This window comes from Impatiens glandulifera, chromosome 6 (assembly GCF_907164915.1).
Source record: "Impatiens glandulifera chromosome 6, dImpGla2.1, whole genome shotgun sequence".
NCBI lineage: Eukaryota > Viridiplantae > Streptophyta > Magnoliopsida > Ericales > Balsaminaceae > Impatiens > Impatiens glandulifera.
Window position 1 is genome coordinate 14,938,144 of NC_061867.1, and position 6,000 is coordinate 14,944,143.

The window sequence follows — 6,000 nt, forward strand, 5'->3', positions numbered from 1 at the left end:
GAATAAGTAACAGGCATAGAGATAAGTTTAACCAACTTTCAATAATTTCAGCAACTTTCAATAATTTCAACCAGATTTAGGAAATTTCAGCAACTTTCAATAACTTCAGCAACTAATAACTAATTAAAGCATTCAATAATGTTGTTTGGACCTTCAATTCCAAATCCTAACAGTAACCATATATGAGACCCAAACAACAACTAATAATCAATTTGAACCAAATAACAAGTCAACAACTGTTATTGAAATCAACTAATTAGTTATTAGTTGCTGAAATGATTGAAAGTTGCTGCTAAAGTTTTAATTATTAGTAAAAAATTCATTTTGAAGATAATAATATTTTTAAATTTTTGAAAAATTTTGAGAAAATTTGAAAGTCGTTTGAATATTTAAATCTGATGTTAAATTTGTTTGTTAAATCTGGGAAACAAATAGAGAACTTAAAATATATTTTATTTTTTATTTTTAAAGTTTTAAATCAACATCGAAAACAAAGCCCAGGCCAGGCGCTCAAATAAAAGAAAAGAAAAGTTTAAGATTTATTTTATAATAATTATAATTATAATAATAATTATAATTATAATAATAATTTTAATTTTAATAATAATTATAATAATAATAATTAATTATAATAATAATTATAATAATTATTATTATTATAATAATAATAATAATTATAGTAATAATAATAATAATAATAATAATATAAATAAATAATAACAATAATAATAATAATATTAAATAATAATATAAATAATAATAATAATAATATAAATAATATAAATAATAATAATATAATTAATATAATTAATAATATAAATAATAATAATAATATAAATAATAATAACAGTAATAATAATTATTATTATATAAATAATAATAATATAAATAATAATACAACTTTTTAAACTTTTGATTTCGTGTAATAATAATAATAATAATAATAATAATAATAATAATAATAATAACACCAATTTTCATGTGTGAGTTTTCTAAACTTTTTAAAATTTTTTCCTAGTATTCCGTTACGGGATAATAATAATAATAATAATACAAATAATATAAATAATGATAATAATATAAATAATAATAATAATAATAAATAATAATAAAAATAATAATGATAATAATAATAATATAAATAATAATATTAATAATATTAATAATAATAAAAATAATAATAAAAATAATAAATAATAATAAAAATAATAATGATAATAATAATAAAATAAATAATATAAATAATGATTGAAAGTTCTGCTGAATTTTAATTATTAGTAATTTCTGAAAGAAAAAAAATAATTTGTAAAAATAATATTTTTAAATTTTTGGAAAATTTTAAAAAAAATTTGAAAGAAGTTTGAATATTTGAATCTTATGTTAGAGTTGTTTGTTAACAATAAGAGGGATATTAGATATTAGAGTGTATTTTATTTTTTATTTTTAAAGTTTTAAATCAATGTAAAATGAAAACAAAACTCAGAAAAGAAAAGTTTAAGGCTTATTTTATAATAATTATAATTATAATTATAATAATTGTTATAATAATAATTATAATAATAATTATTAATTATAATAATAATTATTATAATAATAATAATTAATAATAATAATAATTATTATTATTATAATAAAATAATAATAATAATTATAATTATAATTATAATAATAAGAATAAGAATAAAAATAATATTATTAAAAATAATAATAATAAAAATAAAAATAATATAAATAAAAATAATATGAATAAAAATAATCGAAATAATAATAATAAAAATAATAATAATAATAATAATAATAAAATAATAATAATAATAATAAAAATAATATTAATTTAAATAATAAAAATAATAATAATAAATATAAAAATAATAAGAATAATAATAATAATAATAAAAATAATAATAATAATAATAATAATATAAATAATAATAACAGTAATAATAATAATAATATGAATAAAAATAATATGAATAAAAATAATAAAAAATAATAATAATTATAATAATAATAAAAATAATAATAATAATAATAATAATAATAAAATAAAATAATAATAATATTAATAATAATAATAATAAAATAATAATAAAAATAATAGAAATAAAATTAATTAAAAAATAATAATAATAAAAATAATAATAACTTAAAAATTTGATTTCAAAAGTTTAACAAATTCTGCATTATGATTCATAGTTCTTTTGCTTTAACTATAAATAAAGATATTAATATTAATAAAAATAATAGAAACAAAAATAATAATAAAAATAATAATAATAATAATAATAAAAATAATAGAAATAATAATATTAATAATAATAATAATAATAAATAATAATAAAAATAATAATAATAATAATAAAAATAATATTAATAAAAATAATATAAATAAAAATAATAATAAAAATAATAATAATAAAAATAATAATAATAATAATAATAATAAAAATAATAATAAAAATAATAATAAAAATAATAATAAAAAAATAATAAAAATAATAAAAATAATAAAAATAATAATAAAATAATAATATTGATTTAAATAATAGAAATAATAATAATAAGTATAAAAATAATAAGAATAAAAATAATAATAAAAAAAATAATAATAATAATAATAATAATAATAATAATAAAAATAATATTAATAAAAAAAATAACATGAATAAAAATAAAAATAATAATAATAAATAATAATAATAATATTAATAAAAATAATAAAAATAATAATAATAATAATAATAAAAATAATAATAACTTAAAAATTTGATTTTAATAGTTTAACAAATTCTGCACTATGATTCATAGTTCTTTTGCTTTCACTATAACTATAAATGAAGATATTAATATTAATAAAAATAATAGAAACAAAAATAATAATAAAAATAATAATAATAATAATAAAAATAATATTAATAATAATAATAATAATAAAAATAATAATAAAAATAATAATAATAATAATAAAAATAATATTAATAAAAATAATATAAATAAAAATAATAATAAAAAAAATAATAATAAAAATAATAATAAAAATAATAATAAAAATAATAATAAAAAAATAATAAAAATAATAAAAATAATAAAAAAAAATAATATTGATTTAAATAATAGAAATAATAATAATAAGTATAAAAATAATAAGAATAAAAATAATAATAAAAAATAATAATAATAAAAATAATAATAAATATAATATTAATAAAAAAAATAAAAAAAAAATAACATGAATAAAAATAAAAATAATAATAATAATAAAAATAATATTAATAATATTAATAAAAATAATAATAAAAAAATAATAATAATAATAAAAATAATATTAATTAAAATAATAGAAATAATAATAATAATAATAAATAATAATAATTATATAAATAATAATAATATAACTAATAATATAAATAATAATACAACTTTTAATTTCGTGTGATAATAATAATAATAATAATAATAATAATAATAATATAAATTATAATAATAATATAAATATAAACAATAATAATAATAATATAAATAATAATACAACTTTTAATTTCGTATGATAATAATAATAAAAATATAAATAATAATACAACTTTTAATTCCGTATGATAATAATAATAAAAATATAAATAATAATAATAATATAAATAATAATAATATAAATAATAGTAATTATAAAAATAATAATAATAATAAAAGAATAGTAATAATAATATTAATAATAATAATATTAGTAGAAATAAATAATTGAATTCTTCTATTTTTTTTCTTTAACAAAATTAAAATATTAGTGGAAATAAATAATTATGATTGAGGAAAGTTGCCTCTTCCACCACCGCTTATGTGAACTTATTTCACCTAACTTATTTTAACTTAAGGCTTGTTTGATTCTACATTTTTATTTAATAATTAATTTATATAGAAGAAAAAATAAATAATAATTTTAATATTTTAATAAATAAATAAATTGATTAAATAATTGAAGTGACATTGAGTTTAAGATAAAAAAAATATATTCCAATAGCCACGTCCTCAAACAAGGCCTACATGAGACATTCAACTTATTTACAAATCTTGATTTGTTTTTTATTTAGTATATAAAAATGTTTATGTTTTTATTTAGTAAAAATGTAATAACTCACTAGCTTAAATGATAAAAATAATTTTTCTAGAGAACAAATGTTATAATTTTCAAAAATTAATATAAGGTTACAATTAAGTGTATATCTTAGATTACTAATAGATTATTTTGCTTAAATAAATTAATTCATTTTATAATATAACTTAAAGTTTAACTATATTGTATTATTATTTAAAAATAAATAAATCACAACAACGGTATATAAATAAAAATACAAAATTATGATCTTGACTAAATTTTATTTTGAATCAAGTATAAATAAATTTATAACTAAAAATAAATTAACTAAAGATATAACAACATTAAATTCTAACTTAGAAGATGATTTGTTTCTACACATGTCAATGTCACATCATTTAATTTTGGTTACTCCCAATTAATTAGAACATATATAGAGACAAACCTAAATGTCTGAATCCATCATTAATTATTTTTGCTCATTTCTTTCCCTCATTTTTATATCTATGGGTGTAAGAGGACATGAGTAGTTTAAACCAGCTTTTGGAATAGAAAAATTGGAGTTCAAAGTGAATTAAGGGCTAGTTTGATTCACATGTCATTTTATACAACACTTAGTTAACAAAAACGATTTTTTGTTTATTAAACTCAATAATGCTAGAATCAAATACATAATAGTTTGAATTTGGAATCAACTAGCCCGATCTCCTTTCCATCCCTATATTTCATTATGTTTCGGACAAAATGATTGGAGAACAAAAAGTTATGAATAGACAGTTAGAAAATGAGTTTTTAGTCCACATAATCGATGACGCAAACATGAATATTTTTTTACTTGTACTGCTACAAATAAAACTAGCATATGTGTTGGGCTACAATTCAAAAGAGAGTATTAAATCAAATGTTATTTGAACTAGTTTTAAATTTAAAAAAATTTAACACGAACTATGAGTCTTTATTGTGTCCCTTACGCACAACAGATATAAATATGTAGTACATGTAAACTGATCTCACTAAGGAAAATGACAACCACTTTGATGGAGTTGATATGGGCACGAATCACTATCATCGTCCACTGCGGCCGCTCTATGTTAGTTGAGTTTATTGAAAGGAAACATCGTCTAATCTAAAAAATATAACACAACCAAAACAAAAGTCATGATTGTTCGTGAGATGTTACACTTAACTTTAACTTAGTTCGGTAAGGGAGATGAAGGACCTACAATCAATTAATTATGACTAGGTCCAGAGGGATAAATAAATTAGAGTTAAGGTAGACATAAATAAAATAAATAAATAAAATAAAGAGAGGGTGAGATATAAATTTTTTTGTCAAACTAATTTACTATAAATAATATTTAACTATTAAATAATAAATCATTAAAAATATTTTAAACTTTATAAATAAGATAATTCAAAATATTCAGTATATTATATATAACCAATTTCTTAAATCAACAAAATAAATCATCAACATTTGTCTCAATGCTTAACATCAAAATTGTCCAAATCATCCTTAACATTATCACCACTATCTTACTCGCATATTTCTTCTTCGTTTTCTCTACATTAAATACTCACTATAGATGAGTGTGATTAGATTTTATACGTTTTATCTTTTTACAAAAGGTTGTCTCGCACTTTGTCAAATTGTTTTGAAACAATTTGCATATCATGTCCTTTTATCATATTCATTCTCATAAATATTATTTTGTATTTTTCTTTGTTTTGCCTCATCATTTTTCGGTTTTTTTAATCTTTAATTTTACATAATCAAGAATACTAATACAACTATCGGCATATATGTGTTTACAAGCTAAACGATGTTTGAAACGATATATATTCCCCGATAAGACTTTAGAACAAAATTAATTTGCATTTTACTTTATTTGTATTATTAACATCAATTTTAT